The sequence below is a fragment of the Mustelus asterias genome, unplaced genomic scaffold (genome assembly GCF_964213995.1).
Source record: "Mustelus asterias unplaced genomic scaffold, sMusAst1.hap1.1 HAP1_SCAFFOLD_373, whole genome shotgun sequence".
Classification (NCBI taxonomy): Eukaryota; Metazoa; Chordata; class Chondrichthyes; order Carcharhiniformes; family Triakidae; genus Mustelus; species Mustelus asterias.
The window spans coordinates 435,445-454,048 of record NW_027590329.1 but is presented as its reverse complement, the minus strand read 5'-3'; the positions used below and the strand labels follow the sequence as shown (position 1 = coordinate 454,048).

The 18,604-nt window shown below is 53.0% G+C and overlaps 1 protein-coding gene across 1 annotated transcript in view; it reads left to right on the top strand.

Annotated features, from left to right (window-relative positions):
* The first annotated feature begins 6,890 nt into the window (after positions 1–6,890).
* Positions 6,891–18,604, top strand: part of lbh (LBH regulator of WNT signaling pathway) — a 125,059-nt gene continuing 113,345 nt past the window's right edge. Inside the window, exon 1 of the mRNA XM_078204541.1 lies at positions 6,891–6,999. The gene's annotated coding sequence lies outside the window, so the exon portion shown is untranslated. The remainder of the gene's footprint in view (positions 7,000–18,604) is intronic.

The window sequence follows — 18,604 nt, the reverse complement described above, 5'->3', positions numbered from 1 at the left end:
AGTGACAGAGTTTCCCCACCGGGGGGAACCCACATCCCATCACCCAGCAACAAGCTCCCTGTTCAACCCTCAATCCGAATCCCAGCCTGGGATTCCTGCTCCCATCACAATGCAGAATTCCTAAACATGATCAATATTCCGGATTTCTAATCCTGATTCAGGGACTCCTGATATCCCTGACATTATCCAGGATTGACCCCGATCCCTATCCGTGATTCCTGATCCCTATCCATGATTCCCGATCCCTATCCGTGATTCCTGATCCCTATCCATGATTCCTGATCCCTATCCGTGATCCCTGATCCCTATCCATGATTCCTGATCCCTATCTGTGATTCCTGATCCCTATCTGTGATTCCTGATCCCTATCTGTGATTCCTGATTCCTATCCATGATTCCTGATCCTTATCCATGATTCCTGATCCCTATCCGAGATTTAGAACATAGAACATAGAAACAATACAGCACAAACAGGCCCTTCGGCCCACAAGTTGCGCTGGTCATGTCCCTACCTACCTAGGCTTATATATAGGCTTCCCTATAACCCTCAATCCTATTAAGTCCCATGTACTCATCCAGAAGTCTCTTAAAAGACCCTATTGAGTTTGCCTCCACCACCACTGACGGCAGCCGATTCCACTCGCCCACCACCCTCTGAGTGAAAAACTTACCCCTAACATTTCCCCTGTATCTACCCCCCAGCGCCTTAAACCTGTGTCCTCTCGTAGCAGCCATTTCAGCCCTGGGAAAAAGCCTCTGAGAGTCCACCCGATCTATACCTCTCAACATCTTATACACCTCTATTAGGTCTCCTCTCATCCTTCGTCTCTCCAAGGAGAAAAGACCGAGCTCCCTCAGCCTATCCTCATAAGGTTCTATGGAGGGATATGGTCCAAGTGCAGGTCAGTGGGACTAGGCATAAAATGGTTCGGCACAGACAAGAAGGGCCAAAAGGCCAGTTTCTGAGCTGTAATTTTCTATGGTTCTATGGTTCGATGGCATGCCACTCAATCCAGGCAACATCCTTGTAAATCTCCTCTGCACCCTTTCAATCTTTTCCACATCCTTCCTGTAATGAGGCGACCAGAACTGAGCACAGTACTCCAAGTGGGGTCTGACGAGGGTCTTATATAGCTGCATCATTATCTCCCGACTCCTAAACTCAATCCCTCGATTGATAAAGGCCAGCACACCATACGCCTTCTTAACCACCTCCTCCACCTGCGGGGCCGATTTTAGAGTCCTATGGACCCAGACCCCAAGGTCCTTCTGATCCTCTACAGTACTAAGAGTCTTTCCCTTTATATTGTACTCCTTCATCCCATTTGACCTGCCAAAATGGACCACGACGCATTTATCTGGGTTGAAGTCCATCTGCTACTTCTCTGCCCAGTCTTGCATCCTATCTATGTCACAAAGAACAAAGAACAATACAGCACAGGAACAGGCCCTTCGGCCCTCCAAGCCTGCGCCGCTCCCTGGTCCAAACTAGACCATTCTTTTGTATCCCTCCATTCCCACTCCGTTCATATAGCTGTCTAGATAAGTCTTAAACGTTCCCAGTGTGTCCGCCTCCACCACCTTGCCCGGCAACACATTCCAGGCCCCCACCACCCTCTGTGTAAAATACGTCCTTCTGATATCCGTGTTAAACCTCCCCCCCTTCACCTTGAACCTATGACCCCTCGTGAACGTCACCACCGACCCGGGGAAAAGCTTCCCACCGTTCACCCTATCTATGCCCTTCATAATTTTATACACCTCTATTAGGTCTCCCCTCATCCTCCGTCTTTCCAGGGAGAACAACCCCAGTTTACCCAATCTCTCCTCATAACTAAGCCCCTCCATACCAGGCAACATCCTGGTAAACCTTCTCTGCACTCTCTCCAAAGCCTCCACGTCCTTCTGGTAGTGTGGCGACCAGAACTGGACGCAGTATTCCAAATGCGGCCGAACCAACGTTCTATACATCTGCAACATCAGACCCCAACTTTTATACTCTATGCCCCGTCCTATAAAGGCAAGCATGCCATATGCCTTCTTCACCACCTTCTCCACCTGTGACGTCACCTTCAAGGATCTGTGGACTTGCACACCCAGGTCCCTCTGCGTATCTACACCCTTTATGGTTCTGCCATTTATCGTATAGCTCCTCCCGACACTATTTCTACCAAAATGCATCACTTCGCATTGATCAGGATTGAACTCCATCTGCCATTTCTTTGCCCACATTTCCAGCCTATCTATATCCTTCTGTAGCCTCTGACAATGTTCCTCACTATCTGCACGTCCAGCCAATTTTGTGTCGTCCGCAAACTTACTGATCACCCCAGTTACACCTTCTTCCAGATCATTTATATAAATCACAAACAGCAGAGGTCCCAATACAGAGCCCTGCGGAACACCACTAGTCACAGGCCTCCAGCCGGAAAAAGACCCTTCCACTACCACCCTCTGTCTTCTGTGACCAAGCCAGTTCTCCACCCATCTAGCCACCTCCCGCTTTATCCCATGAGATCCAACCTTTTTCACCAGCCTACCATGAGGGACTTTGTCAAACGCTTTACTAAAGTCCATATAGACGACATCCACGGCCCTTCCCTCGTCAACCATTCTGGTCACTTCTTCAAAAAACTCCACCAGGTTAGTGAGGCATGACCTCCCTCTCACAAAACCATGCTGACTATCGTTAATGAGTTTATTCCTTTCTAAATGCGCATACATCCTATCTCTAAGAATCCTCTCCAACAACTTCCCCACCACGGACGTCAAGCTCACTGGCCTATAATTTCCCGGGTTATCCTTCCTACCCTTCTTAAATAACGGGACCACATTAGCTATCCTCCAATCCTCTGGGACCTCACCTGTGTCCAGTGACGAGACAAAGATTTGCGTCAGAGGCCCAGCGATTTCATCTCTCGTCTCCCTGAGCAGCCTTGGATAGATTCCATCAGGCCCTGGGGATTTGTCAGTCTTTATATTCTCTAACAAACCTAACACTTACTCCCTTGTAATGGAGATTTTCTCCAACGGTTCAACACTCCCCTCCGAGACACTCCCAGTCAACACATCCCTCTCCTTTGTGAATACCGACGCAAAGTATTCATTTAGGATCTCCCCTACTTCTTTGGGCTCCAAGCATAATTCCCCACTTTTGTCCCTGAGAGGTCCGATTTTTTCCCTGACAACCCTTTTGTTCCTAACGTATGAATAAAATGCCTTGGGATTCTCCTTAATCCTGTCTACCAAGGACATTTCGTGACCCCTTTTTGTTCTTCTAATTCCCCGTTTGAGTTCTTTCCTACTTTCTTTGTATTCCTCCAGAGCTCCCTCCGTTTTTAGCTGCCTGGACCTAACATACGCCTCTCTTTTCTTTTTGACCAATCCCTCAATTTCCCTGGTTATCCACGGTTCTCGAATCCTACCCTTCCTATCCTTCTTTTTTACAGGCACATGCCTATCCTGCAGCCCTAACAACTGTTCCTTAAAAGACTCCCACATGCCAGATGTGGATTTACCCTCAAACAGCCTCTCCCAATCAACAGCTGCCAATTTCTGCCTAATCCCACTAAAGTTAGCCTTCCCCCAATCCAACACCTTACCCTTGGGACACCACTCATCCTTTTCCATCACTATCCTAAAGCTAACAGAATTGTGGTCACTATTTGCCACATGTTCCCCTTCCGAAACTTTGAAGACCTGACTGGGCTCATTCCCCAGTACTAGGCCCAGTATAGCCCCCTCTCTAGTCGGCACATTCTTTGTTCGACTGGAGCAGGACTGAGGGAGAGATTCTTAGCAGGAGTGCTGAGGGTAAGCAAAGTACTGATTTATTTATATATTTATATATTTATTGTATTCCTTGTTTGTTTCGTGGGCTTTTTTCAAGGTTTTAAATTAAGGGAAGTGACGTCAGCTGAAGGGGATTCTGGGAGGTTGAGTTCTTAGTATAAAAGTCAGTTACCTGGGGTAGCTGCAGCTTCTGACATCCCTCCAGACTATCCACAACACCACCAACCTTCATGTCGTCGGCAAGCTTACCAACCCATCCCTCCACTTCCTCATCCAGGTCATTTATGAAAATGACAAACAGCAAGGGTCCCAGAACAGATCCCTGGGGCACTCCACTGGTGACCGACCTCCATTTAGAAAAAGACCCATCTATACACACTCTCTGCCTCCTTTGGGCAAGCCAGTTCTGGATCCACAAGATCTTTATCCATGATTCCTGATCGCTATCCGTGATTTCTGATCCCTATCCATGATTCCTGATCCCTATCTGTGATTCCTGATCCTTATCCATGATTCCTGATCCCTATCTGTGATTCCTGATCCTTATCCATGATTCCTGATCTCTATCCATGATTCCTGATCCCTATCTATGATTTCTGAGCCGTATCCATGATTCCTGATCACTATCCACTGTTATTCCTGATCCCTATCCGTGATTCCTGATCCCTATCCATGATTTCTGATCCCGATCTGTGATTCCTGATCCCTATCTATGATTTCTGATCTTTATCCGTGATCCCTGATCCCTATCCGTGATTCCTGCGACTGTTCACTATCCATGATTTCTGATCCTGATCCCTATCCCGGCCGGGACCGCGTTTGGAAGCTCTGTCACGGTCTGGTGTGCGTTTGGACGCTCTATCCCAACCAGTTCTGCGTTTGGAAGCTCTATCCCACCCAGGGATGCGTTTGGATGCTCTATCCCAACCGGTTCTGCGTTTGGACACTCTAACCAGCCCGGGGCTGCGTTTGAACACTCTGTCCCGCCCGGGGCTGCGTTTGGAAGCTCTATCCCAGTCGGGGCTGCGTTTGGAAGCTCTATCCCAGCTGGGGCTGTGTTTGGAAGCTCTATCCCAGTCGGGGCTGCGTTTGGAAGCTCTATCCCAGCTGGGGCTGTGTTTGGAAGCTCTATCCCAGTCGGGGCTGCGTTTGGAAGCTCTATCCCAGTCGGGGCTGCGTTTGGAAGCTCTATCCCAGCTGGGGCTGCGTTTGGAAGCTCTATCCCAGTCGGGGCTGCGTTTGGAAGCTCTATCCCAGTCGGGGCTGCGTTTGGAAGCTCTATCCCAGCTGGGGCTGCGTTTGGAAGCTCTATCCCAGTCGGGGCTGCGTTTGGAAGCTCTATCCCAGTCGGGGCTGCGTTTGGAAGCTCTATCCCAGCTGGGGCTGCGTTTGGAAGCTCTATCCCAGTCGGGGCTGCGTTTGGAAGCTCTATCCCAGCTGGGGCTGCGTTTGGAAGCTCTATCCCAGCTGGGGCTGCGTTTGGAAGCTCTATCCCAGTCGGGGCTGCGTTTGGAAGCTCTATCCCAGCTGGGGCTGTGTTTGGAAGCTCTATCCCAGTCGGGGCTGCGTTTGGAAGCTCTATCCCAGTCGGGGCTGCGTTTGGAAGCTCTATCCCAGTCGGGGCTGCGTTTGGAAGCTCTATCCCAGCCGGGGCTGCGTTTGGAAGCTCTATCCCAGCTGGGGCTGTGTTTGGAAGCTCTATCCCAGTCGGGGCTGCGTTTGGAAGCTCTATCCTAGTCGGGGCTGCGTTTGGAAGCTCTATCCCAGTCGGGGCTGCGTTTGGAAGCTCTATCCCAGTCGGGGCTGCGTTTGGAAGCTCTATCCCAGTCGGGGCTGCGTTTGGAAGCTCTATCCCAGTCGGGGCTGCGTTTGGAAGCTCTATCCCAGTCGGGGCCGTGTTTGGAAGCTCTATCCCAGCTGGGGCTGTGTTTGGAAGCTCTATGCTGGCCGGGGCTGCGTTTGGAAGTTCTATCCTAGTCGGGGCTGCGTTTGGAAGCTCTATCCCAGTCGGGGCTGCGTTTGGAAGCTCTATCCCAGTCGGGGCTGCGTTTGGAAGCTCTATGCTGGCCGGGGCTGCGTTTGGAAGTTCTATCCTAGTCGGGGCTGCGTTTGGAAGCTCTATCCCAGTCGGGGCTGCGTTTGGAAGCTCTATGCTGGCCGGGGCTGCGTTTGGAAGTTCTATCCCAGTCGGGGCTGCGTTTGGAAGCTCTATCCCAGCTGGGGCTGCGTTTGGAAGCTCTATCCCAGTCGGGGCTGCGTTTGGAAGCTCTATCCCAGTCGGGGCTGCGTTTGGAAGCTCTATCCCAGCTGGGGCTGCGTTTGGAAGCTCTATCCCAGTCGGGGCTGCGTTTGGAAGCTCTATCCCAGCTGGGGCTGTGTTTGGAAGCTCTATCCCAGTCGGGGCTGCGTTTGGAAGCTCTATCCCAGTCGGGGCTGCGTTTGGAAGCTCTATCCCAGTCGGGGCTGCGTTTGGAAGCTCTATCCCAGTCGGGGCTGCGTTTGGAAGCTCTATCCCAGCTGGGGCTGCGTTTGGAAGCTCTATCCCAGTCGGGGCTGCGTTTGGAAGCTCTATCCCAGTCGGGGCTGCGTTTGGAAGCTCTATCCCAGTCGGGGCTGCGTTTGGAAGCTCTATCCCAGTCGGGGCTGCGTTTGGAAGCTCTATCCCAGCTGGGGCTGTGTTTGAGGATCTGTTGTGGATCTGGGTGGGTTAATGAGAATCAGTCAGAGTTCTGGCTCGACGCCAGTTAAGATATTTGTTGGTTTTCGGATTGTGTTGTTGAAGCTCAGTTTGTGAGTGTGAGACAGAACAACGAAGAGAGGGAGCGAGATAGAGGGAGCGATAAAGAGAGAGAGATTGAGAGTGAATGAGTGACAGGGAGGGGGTGGAAAGGAGGCTGAGATAGAGAGAGTGAAAACACAAGAGGGAGAGAGAGACAGATTGAGGAGTGAGTGCCTGCAAGGGACTCGGTGAAAAAGAGCGAATGTGAAAGGGAGAGAACAGGAACGAGAAAGGAAAATAAAGAGAAAGACAAACAAAAGTGTGGGAGACAGAGTGAAATAGAGAGTGAATCAGAGAGAGTGAGTGGAAGACAGCAAGAGGGACAGATAGTGGCAGAGAGAGAGAGAGAGACGGGGACACGCACTCGTATCAAAACAAGGAACTCTGAACACACGCCAGGAGAGGAGAGTCACCTCAGTGAAGAAGAGGTAAGAAAGACACCAGCAACAAAGCATTAACTTTGTGGGGGCTGGGGAAGAGGGGGACACCAAAATACAGAAAGACACGTCCCCACCAGTACTGTACCCCAGTGTTATACAGTGACAGACCCGTCCCCACCAGTACTGTACCCCAGTGTTATACAGCGACAGACCCGTCCCCACCAGTACTGTATCCCAGTGTTATACAGTGACAGACCCATCCCCACCAGTACTGTATCCCAGTGTTATACAGTAACAGATCCGTCCCCACCAGTACTGTACCCCAGTGTTATGCACTGACAGACCCGTCCCCACCAGTACTGTACCCCAGTGTTATACAGTGACAGACCTGTCCCCACCAGTACTGTACCCCAGTGTTATACAGTGACAGACCCGTCCCCACCAGTACTGTACCCCAGTGTTATACAGTGACAGACCCGTCCCCACCAGTACTGTACCCCAGTGTTATACAGTGACAGACCCGTCCCCACCAGTACTGTACCCCAGTGTTATACAGTGACAGACCCGTCCCCACCAGTACTGTACCCCAGTGTTATACAGTGACAGACCCGTCCCCACCAGTACTGTACCCCAGTGTTATACAGTGACAGACCCAACCCCACCAGCACTGTACCCCAGTGTTATACAGTGACAGACCCATCCCCACCAGTACTGTACCCCAGTGTTATACAGTGACAGACCCGTCCCCACCAGTACTGTATCCCAGTGTTATACAGTGACAGACCCGTCCCCACCAGTACTGTACCCCAGTGTTATACAGCGACAGACCCATCCCCACCAGTACTGTATCCCAGTGTTATACAGTGACAGACCCGTCCCCACCAGTACTGTACCCCAGTGTTATACAGTGACAGACCCGTCCCCACCAGTACTGTACCCCAGAGTTATACAGCGACAGACCCGTCCCACCAGTACTGTACCCCAGTGTTATACAGCGACAGACCCATCCCCACCAGGACTGTTCCCCAGTGATATACAGCGACAGACCCGTCCCCACCAGTACTGTACCCCAGTGTTATACAGTGACAGACCCGTCCCACCAGTACTGTACCCCAGTGTTATACAGTGACAGACCCGTCCCCACCAGTACTGTACCCCAGTGTTATACAGTGACAGACCCGTCCCCACAAGTACTGTTCCCCAGTGTTATACAGTGACAGACCCATCCCCACCAGTACTGTACCCCAGTGTTATACAGCGACAGACCCATTCCCACCAGTACGGTACCCCAGTGTTATACAGTGACAGACCTGTCCCCACCAGTACTGTACTCCAGTGTTATACAGTGACAGACCTATCCCCACCAGTACTGTACCCCAGTGTTATACAGCGACAGACCCGTCCCCACCAGTACTGTACCCCAGTGTTATACAGCGACAGACCCATCCCCACCAGTACTGTACCCCAGTGTTATACAGTGACAGACCCGTCCCCACCAGTACTGTACCCCAGTGCTATACAGCGACAGACCCGTCCCCACCAGTACTGTACCCCAGTGTTATACAGTGACAGACCCGTCCCCACCAGTACTGTACCCCAGTGTTATACAGCGACAGACCCGTCCCCACCAGTACTGTACCCCAGTGTTATACAGTGACAGACCCGTCCCCACCAGTACTGTACCCCAGTGTTATACAGTGACAGACCCGTCCCCACCAGTACTGTACCCCAGTGTTATACAGTGACAGACCCATCCCCACCAGTACTGTACCCCAGTGTTATACAGTGACAGACCCATCCCCACCAGTACTGTACCCCAGTGTTATACAGTGACAGACCCGTCCCCACCAGTACTGTACCCCAGTGCTATACAGCGACAGACCCGTCCCCACCAGTACTGTACCCCAGTGTTACACAGCGACAGACACGTCCCCACCAGTACTGTACCCCAGTGTTATACAGTGACAGACCCGTCCCCACCAGTACTGTACCCCAGTGTTATACAGTGACAGACCTGTCCCCACCAGTACTGTACCCCAGTGTTATACAGTGACAGACCCGTCCCCACCAGTACTGTACCCCAGTGTTATACAGTGACAGACCCGTCCCCACCAGTACTGTACCCCAGTGTTATACAGTGACAGACCCGTCCCCACCAGTACTGTACCCCAGTGTTATACAGTGACAGACCCGTCCCCACCAGTACTGTACCCCAGTGTTATACAGTGACAGACCCGTCCCCACCAGTACTGTACCCCAGTGTTATACAGTGACAGACCCAACCCCACCAGCACTGTACCCCAGTGTTATACAGTGACAGACCCATCCCCACCAGTACTGTACCCCAGTGTTATACAGTGACAGACCCGTCCCCACCAGTACTGTATCCCAGTGTTATACAGTGACAGACCCGTCCCCACCAGTACTGTACCCCAGTGTTATACAGCGACAGACCCATCCCCACCAGTACTGTATCCCAGTGTTATACAGTGACAGACCCGTCCCCACCAGTACTGTACCCCAGTGTTATACAGTGACAGACCCGTCCCCACCAGTACTGTACCCCAGAGTTATACAGCGACAGACCCGTCCCACCAGTACTGTACCCCAGTGTTATACAGCGACAGACCCATCCCCACCAGGACTGTTCCCCAGTGATATACAGCGACAGACCCGTCCCCACCAGTACTGTACCCCAGTGTTATACAGTGACAGACCCGTCCCACCAGTACTGTACCCCAGTGTTATACAGTGACAGACCCGTCCCCACCAGTACTGTACCCCAGTGTTATACAGTGACAGACCCGTCCCCACAAGTACTGTTCCCCAGTGTTATACAGTGACAGACCCATCCCCACCAGTACTGTACCCCAGTGTTATACAGCGACAGACCCATTCCCACCAGTACGGTACCCCAGTGTTATACAGTGACAGACCTGTCCCCACCAGTACTGTACTCCAGTGTTATACAGTGACAGACCTATCCCCACCAGTACTGTACCCCAGTGTTATACAGCGACAGACCCGTCCCCACCAGTACTGTACCCCAGTGTTATACAGCGACAGACCCATCCCCACCAGTACTGTACCCCAGTGTTATACAGTGACAGACCCGTCCCCACCAGTACTGTACCCCAGTGCTATACAGCGACAGACCCGTCCCCACCAGTACTGTACCCCAGTGTTATACAGTGACAGACCCGTCCCCACCAGTACTGTACCCCAGTGTTATACAGTGACAGACCCGTCCCCACCAGTACTGTACCCCAGTGTTATACAGCGACAGACCCGTCCCCACCAGTACTGTACCCCAGTGTTATACAGTGACAGACCCATCCCCACCAGTACTGTACCCCAGTGTTATACAGTGACAGACCCGTCCCCACCAGTACTGTACCCCAGTGCTATACAGCGACAGACCCGTCCCCACCAGTACTGTACCCCAGTGTTACACAGCGACAGACACGTCCCCACCAGTACTGTACCCCAGTGTTATACAGTGACAGACCCGTCCCCACCAGTACTGTACTCCAGTGTTATACAGTGACAGACCCGTCCCCACCAGTACTGTACCCCAGTGTTATACAGTGACAGACCCGTCCCCACCAGTACTGTACCCCAGTGTTATACAGTGACAGACCCGTCCCCACCAGTACTGTACCCCAGTGTTATACAGTGACAGACCCATCCCCACCAGTACTGTACCCCAGTGTTATACAGTGACAGACCCGTCCCCACCAGTACTGTACCCCAGTGTTATACAGTGACAGACCCGTCCCCACCAGTACTGTACCCCAGTGTTATACAGTGACAGACCCGTCCCCACCAGTACTGTACCCCAGTGTTATACAGTGACAGACCCGTCCCCACCAGTACTGTACCCCAGTGTTATACAGTGACAGACCCGTCCCCACCAGTACTGTACCCCAGTGTTATACAGTAACAGACCCATCCCCACCAGTACTGTACCCCAGTGATATACAGCGACAGACCCGTCCCCACCAGTACTGCACCCCAGTGTTATACAGCGACTGACCCGTCCCCACCACTACTGTACCCCAGTGTTACACAGTGACGGAACCGTCCCCACCAGTACTGTACCCCAGTGTTATACAGTGACAGACCCGTTCCCACCAGTACTGTACCCCAGTGTTATACAGTGACAGACCCATCCCCACCAGTACTGTACCACAGTGTTATACAGTGACAGACCCGTCCCCACCAGTACTGTACCCCAGTGTTATACAGTGACAGACCCGTCCCCACTAGTACTGTACCCCAGAGTTATACAGCGACAGACCCAACCCCACCAGTACTGTACCCCAGTGTTACACAGTGACGGAACCGTCCCCACCAGTACTGTACCCCAGTGTTATACAGTGACGGAACCGTCCCCACCAGTACTGTACCCCAGTGTTATATAGTGACAGACCCGTTCCCACCAATACTGTACCCCAGTGTTATACAGTGACAGACGCATCCCCACCAGTACTATACCCCAGTGTTATACAGTGACAGACCCGTCCCCACCAGTACTGTACCCCAGTGTTATACAGTGGCAGACCCGTCCCCACTAGTACTGTACCCCAGTGTTATACAGTGACAGACCCATCCCCACCAGTACTGTACCCCAGTGTTATACAGCGACAGACCCATCCCCACCAGTACTGTACCCCAGTGTTACACAGTGACAGACACGTCCCCACCAGTACTGTACCCCAGTGTTATACAGTGACAGTCCCGTCCCCACCAGTACTGTACCCCAGTGTTATACAGTGACAGACCCTTCCCCACCAGTACTGTACCCCAGTGTTATACAGTGACAGTCCCGTCCCCACCAGTACTGTACCCCAATGTTATACAGTGACAGACCCGTCCCCACCAGTACTGTACCCCAGTGTTATACAGTGACAGACCCATCCCCACCAGTACTGTACCCCAGTGTTATACAGTGACAGACCCATCCCCACCAGTACTGTACCCCAGTGTTATACAGTGACAGACCCATCCCCACCAGTACAGTACCCCAGTGTTATACAGTGACAGACCCGTCCCCACCAGTACTGTACCCCAGTGTTATACAGTGACAGACCCATCCCCACCAGTACTGTACCCCAGTGTTATACAGTGACAGACCCATCCCCACCAGTACTGTACCCCAGTGTTATACAGTGACAGACCCATCCCCACCAGTACTGTACCCCACTGTTATACAGCGACAGACCCATCCCCACCAGTACTGTACCCCAGTGTTATACAGTGACAGACCCATCCCCACCAGTACTGTTCCCCAGTGTTATACAGTGACAGACCCGTCCCCACCAGTACTGTACCCCAGTGTTATACAGTGACAGACCCGTCCCCACCAGTACTGTACCCCAGTGTTATACAGCGACAGAACCGTCCCCATCAGTACTGTACCCCAGTGTTATACAGTGACAGACCCGTCCCCACCAGTACTGTACCCCAGTGTTATACAGCGACAGAACCGTCCCCACCAGTACTGTACCCCAGTGTTATACAGTGACAGACCCGTCCCCACCAGTACTGTACCCCAGAGTTATACAGTGACAGACCCGTCCCCACCAGTACTGTACCCCAGTGCGATACAGTGACAGACCCGTCCCCACCAGTACTGTACCCCAGTGTTATACAGTGACAGACCCGTCCCCACCAGTACTGTACCCCAGTGTTATACAGCGACAGAACCGTCCCCACCAGTACTGTACCCCAGTGTTATACAGTGACAGACCCGTCCCCACCAGTACTGTACCCCAGAGTTATACAGTGACAGACCCGTCCCCACCAGTACTGTACCCCAGTGCGATACAGTGACAGACCCGTCCCCACCAGTACTGTACTCCAGTGTTATACAGTGACAGACCCGTCCCCACCAGTACTGTACCCCAGTGTTATACAGCGACAGAACCGTCCCCACCAGTACTGTACCCCAGTGTTATACAGTGACAGACCCGTCCCCACCAGTACTGTACCCCAGTGTTAAACAGTGACAGACCCAACCCCACCAGTACTGTACCCCAGTGTTATACAGCGACAGACCCGTCCCCATCAGTACTGTACCCCACTGTTACACAGTGACTGACCCGTCCCCACCAATACTGTCCCCCGGTGTTATACAGTGACAGACCCGTCCCCACCAGTACTGTACCCCAGTGTTATACAGTGACAGACCCATCCCCACCAGTACTGTACCCCAGTGTAATACAGTGACAGACCCATCCCCACCAGTACTGTACCCCAGTGTTATACAGTGACAGACCCATCCCCACCAGTACAGTACCCCAGTGTTATACAGTGACAGACCCGTCCCCACCAGTACTGTACCCCAGTGTTATACAGTGACAGACCCATCCCCACCAGTACTGTACCCCAGTGTTATACAGTGACAGACCCATCCCCACCAGTACAGTACCCCAGTGTTATACAGTGACAGACCCGTCCCCACCAGTACTGTACCCCAGTGTTATACAGTGACAGACCCATCCCCACCAGTCCTGTACCCCAGTGTTATACAGTGACAGACCCATCCCCACCAGTACTGTACCCCAGTGTTATACAGCGACAGACCCATCCCCACCAGTACTGTACCCCAGTGTTATACAGTGACAGACACATCCCCACCAGTACTGTTCCCCAGTGTTATACAGTGACAGACCCGTCCCCACCAGTACTGTACCCCAGTGTTATACAGTGACAGACCCGTCCCCACCAGTACTGTACCCCAGTGTTATACAGTGACAGACCCGTCCCCACCAGTACTGTACCCCAGTGTTATACAGTGACAGACCCGTCCCCACCAGTACTGTACCCCAGTGTTATACAGTGACAGACCCGTCCCCACCAGTACTGTACCCCAGTGTTATACAGCGACAGAACCGTCCCCACCAGTACTGTACCCCAGTGTTATACAGTGACAGACCCGTCCCCACCAGTACTGTACCCCAGAGTTATACAGTGACAGACCCGTCCCCACCAGTACTGTACCCCAGTGCGATACAGTGACAGACCCGTCCCCACCAGTACTGTACCCCAGTGTTATACAGTGACAGACCCGTCCCCACCAGTACTGTACCCCAGTGTTATACAGCGACAGAACCGTCCCCACCAGTACTGTACCCCAGTGTTATACAGTGACAGACCCGTCCCCACCAGTACTGTACCCCAGAGTTATACAGTGACAGACCCGTCCCCACCAGTACTGTACCCCAGTGCGATACAGTGACAGACCCGTCCCCACCAGTACTGTACCCCAGTGTTATACAGTGACAGACCCGTCCCCACCAGTACTGTACCCCAGTGTTATACAGCGACAGAACCGTCCCCACCAGTACTGTACCCCAGTGTTATACAGTGACAGACCCGTCCCCACCAGTACTGTACCCCAGTGTTATACAGTGACAGACCCGTCCCCACCAGTACTGTACCCCAGTGTTATACAGCGACAGAACCGTCCCCACCAGTACTGTACCCCAGTGTTATACAGTGACAGACCCGTCCCCACCAGTACTGTACCCCAGAGTTATACAGTGACAGACCCGTCCCCACCAGTACTGTACCCCAGTGCGATACAGTGACTGACCCGTCCCCACCAATACTGTCCCCCGGTGTTATACAGTGACAGACCCGTCCCCACCAGTACTGTACCCCAGTGTTATACAGTGACAGACCCGTCCCCACCAGTACTGTACCCCAGTGTTATACAGCGACAGACCCATCCCCACCAGGACTGTACCCCAGTGTTATACAGTGACAGACCCGTCCCCACCAGTACTGTACCCCAGTGTTATACAGTGACAGACCCGTCCCCACCAGTACTGTACCCCAGTGTTACACAGTGACAGACCCGTCCCCACCAGTACTGTACCCCAGTGTGATACAGTGACAGACCCGTCCCCACCAGTACTGTACCCCAGTGTTATACAGTGACAGACCCGTCCCCACCAGTACTGTACCCCCGTGTTATACAGTGACAGACCCGTCCCCACCAGTACTGTACCCCAGTGTTATACAGCGACAGACCCATCCCCACCAGTACTGTACCCCAGTGTTACACAGTGACAGACCCATCCCCACAAGTACTGTACCCCAGTGTTACACAGTGACAGACTCATCCCCACCAGTACTGTACCCCAGTGTTACACAGTGCCAGACCCGTCCCCACCAGTACTGTACCCCAGTGTTATACAGTGACAGACCCGTCCCCACCCGTACTGTACCCCAGTGTTATACAGTGACAGACCCGTCCCCACCAGTACTGTGCCCCAGTGTTATACAGTAACAGACCCATCCCCACCAGTACTGTGCCCCAGTGTTATACAGTGACAGACCCATCCCCACCAGTACTGTACCCCAGTGTTATAAAGTGACAGGCGCGTCCCCACCAGTACTGTACCCCAGTGTTATACAGTGACAGACCCATCCCCACCAGTACTGTACCCCAGTGTTATAAAGTGACAGGCGCGTCCCCACCAGTACTGTACCCCAGTGTTATACAGTGACAGACCCGTCCCCAACAGTACTGTACCCCAGTGTTATACAGCGACAGATCCATTCCCACCAGTACTGTTCCCCAGTGTTATACAGTGACAGACCCGTCCCCACCAGTACTGTACCCCAGTGTTATACAGCGACAGACCCATTCCCACCAGTACTGTTCCCCAGTGTTATACAGTGACAGACCCGTCCCCACCAGTACTGTACCCCAGTGTTATACAGTGACAGACCCGTCCCCACCAGTACTGTACCCCAGTGTTATACAGCGACAGACCCGTCCCCACCAGTACTGTACCCCAGTGTTATACAGTGACAGACCAGTCCCCACCAGTACTGTACCCCAGTGTTATACAGTGACAGACCCGTCCCCACCAGTACTGTACCCCAGTGCTATACAGCGACAGACCCAATCCCACCAGTACTGTACCCCAGTGTTACACAGTGACAGACCCGTCCCCACCAGTACTGTACCCCAGTGTTACACAGTGACAGACCCGTCCCCACCAGTACTGTACCCCAGTGTTATACAGCGACAGGCCCGTCCACACCAGTACCGTACCCCAGTGTTATACAGTGACAGACCCAATCCCACCAGTACTGTACCCCAGTGTTATACAGCGACAGACACATCCCCACCAGTACTGTACCCCAGTGCGATAGAGTGACAGACCCGACCCCACCAGTACAGTACCCAGTGTTATACAGCGACAGACCCGTCCCCACCAGTACTGTACCCCAGTGCGATACAGTGACAGCCACGTCCCCACCAGTACTGTTCCCCAGTGTTATACAGTGACAGACCCGTCCCCACCAGTACTGTACCCCAGTGTTATACAGTGACAGACCCGTCCCCACCAGTACTGTACCCCAGTGTTATACAGCGACAGACCCGTCCCCACCAGTACTGTACCCCAGTGTTATACAGTGACAGACCCGTCCCAACCAGTACTGTACCCCAGTGTTATACAGTGACAGACCCGTCCCCACCAGTCCTGTACCCCAGTGCTATACAGCGACAGACCCAATCCCACCAGTACTGTACCCCAGTGTTACACAGTGACAGACCCGTCCCCACCAGTACTGTACCCCAGTGTTATACAGTGACAGACCCGTCCCCACCAGTACTGTACCCCAGTGTTATACAGTGACAGACCCGTCCCCACCAGTCCTGTACCCCAGTGCTATACAGCGACAGACCCAATCCCACCAGTACTGTACCCCAGTGTTACACAGTGACAGACCCGTCCCCACCAGTACTGTACCCCAGTGTTACACAGTGACAGACCCGTCCCCACCAGTACTATTCCCCTGTGTTCTCCAGTGACAGACCGTCCCCACCAGTACTGTACCCCAGTGTTATACAGTGACAGACACGTCCCCACCAGTACTGTACCCCAGAGTTAAACTCTGACAGACCAATCCCCACCAGTACTGTACCCCAGTGTGATACAGTGACAGACCCGTCCCCACCAGTACTGTACCCCAGTGTTATAGAGTGACAGACCCAACCCCACCAGTACTCTACCCCAGTGTGATACAGTGACAGACCCGTCCCCACCAGTACTGTACCCCAGTGTTATAGAGTGACAGACCCAACCCCACCAGTACTCTACCCCAGTGTTATACAGTGACAGACCCATCCCCACCAGTACTGTACCCCAGTGTTATACAGTGACAGACCCGTCCCCACCAGTACTGTACCCAGTGTTATACAGTGACAGACCCATCCCCACCAGTACTGTACCCCAGTGTTATACAGTGACAGACCCGTCCCCACCAGTACTGTACCCCAGTGTTATACAGTGACAGACCCATCCCCACCAGTACTGTACCCCCGTGTTATACAGTGACAGACCCGTCCCCACCAGTACTGTACCCCAGTGTTGTACAGCGACAGACCCATCCCCACCAGTACTGTACTCCAGTGTTACACAGCGACAGACCCGTCCCCACCAGTACTGTGCCCCAGTGTTACACAGTGACAGACCCGTCCCCATCAGTACTGTACCCCAGTGTTATCCAGTGACAGACCTGTCCCCACCAGTATTGTACCCCAGTGTTATACAGTGACAGACCCGTCCCCACCAGTACTGTACCCCAGTGTTATACAGTGACAGACCCGTCCCCACCAGTACTGTACCCCAGTGTTATACAGTGACAGACCCGTCCCCACCAGTACTGAACCCCAGTGTTATACAGTGACAGACCCGTCCCCACCAGTACTGTACCCCAGTGTTATACAGCGACAGACCCATCCCCACCTGTACTGTACCCCAGTGTTATACAGTGACAGACCCGTCCCCACCAGTACTGTGCTCAGTGTTATACAGTGACAGACCCGTCCCCACCAGTACTGTACCCCAGTGTTATACAGTGACAGACCCGTCCCCACCAGTACTGTACCCCAGTGTTATACAGTGACAGACCCGTCCCCACCAGTACTGTACCCCAGTGTTATACAGTGACAGACCCGTCCCCACCAGTACTGTACCCCAGTGTTATACAGTGACAGACCCGTCCCCACCAGTACTGTACCCCTGTGTTACACAGTGACAGACCCATCCCCACCAGTACTGTACCCCAGTGTTATACAGTGACAGACCCGTCCCCACCAGTACTGGACCCCAGTGGTATACAGTGACAGACCCGTCCACACCAGTACTGTACTCCAGTGTTATACAGCGACAGACCCATCCCCACCAGTACTGTTCCCCAGTGTTATACAGTGACAGACCCGTCCCCACCAGTACTGTACCCCAGTGTTATACAGTGACAGACCCGTCCCCACCAGTACTGTACCCCATTGTTATACAGTGACCGACCCGTCCCCACCAGTACTGTACCCCAGTGTTATACAGCGACAGAGCCATCCCCACCAGTACTGTACCCCAGTATTATACAGCGACAGAGCCATCCCCACCAGTACTGTACCCCAGTGTTATACAGTGACAGACCCGTCCCCACCAGTACTGTACCCCAGTGTTATACAGTGACAGACCTGTCCCCACCAGTACTGTACCCCAGTGTTACACAGTTACAGACCCAACCCCAACAGTACTGTACCCCAGTGTTATACAGTGACAGACCCATCCCCACCAGTACTGTACCCCGGTATTATACAGTGACAGACCCGTCCCCA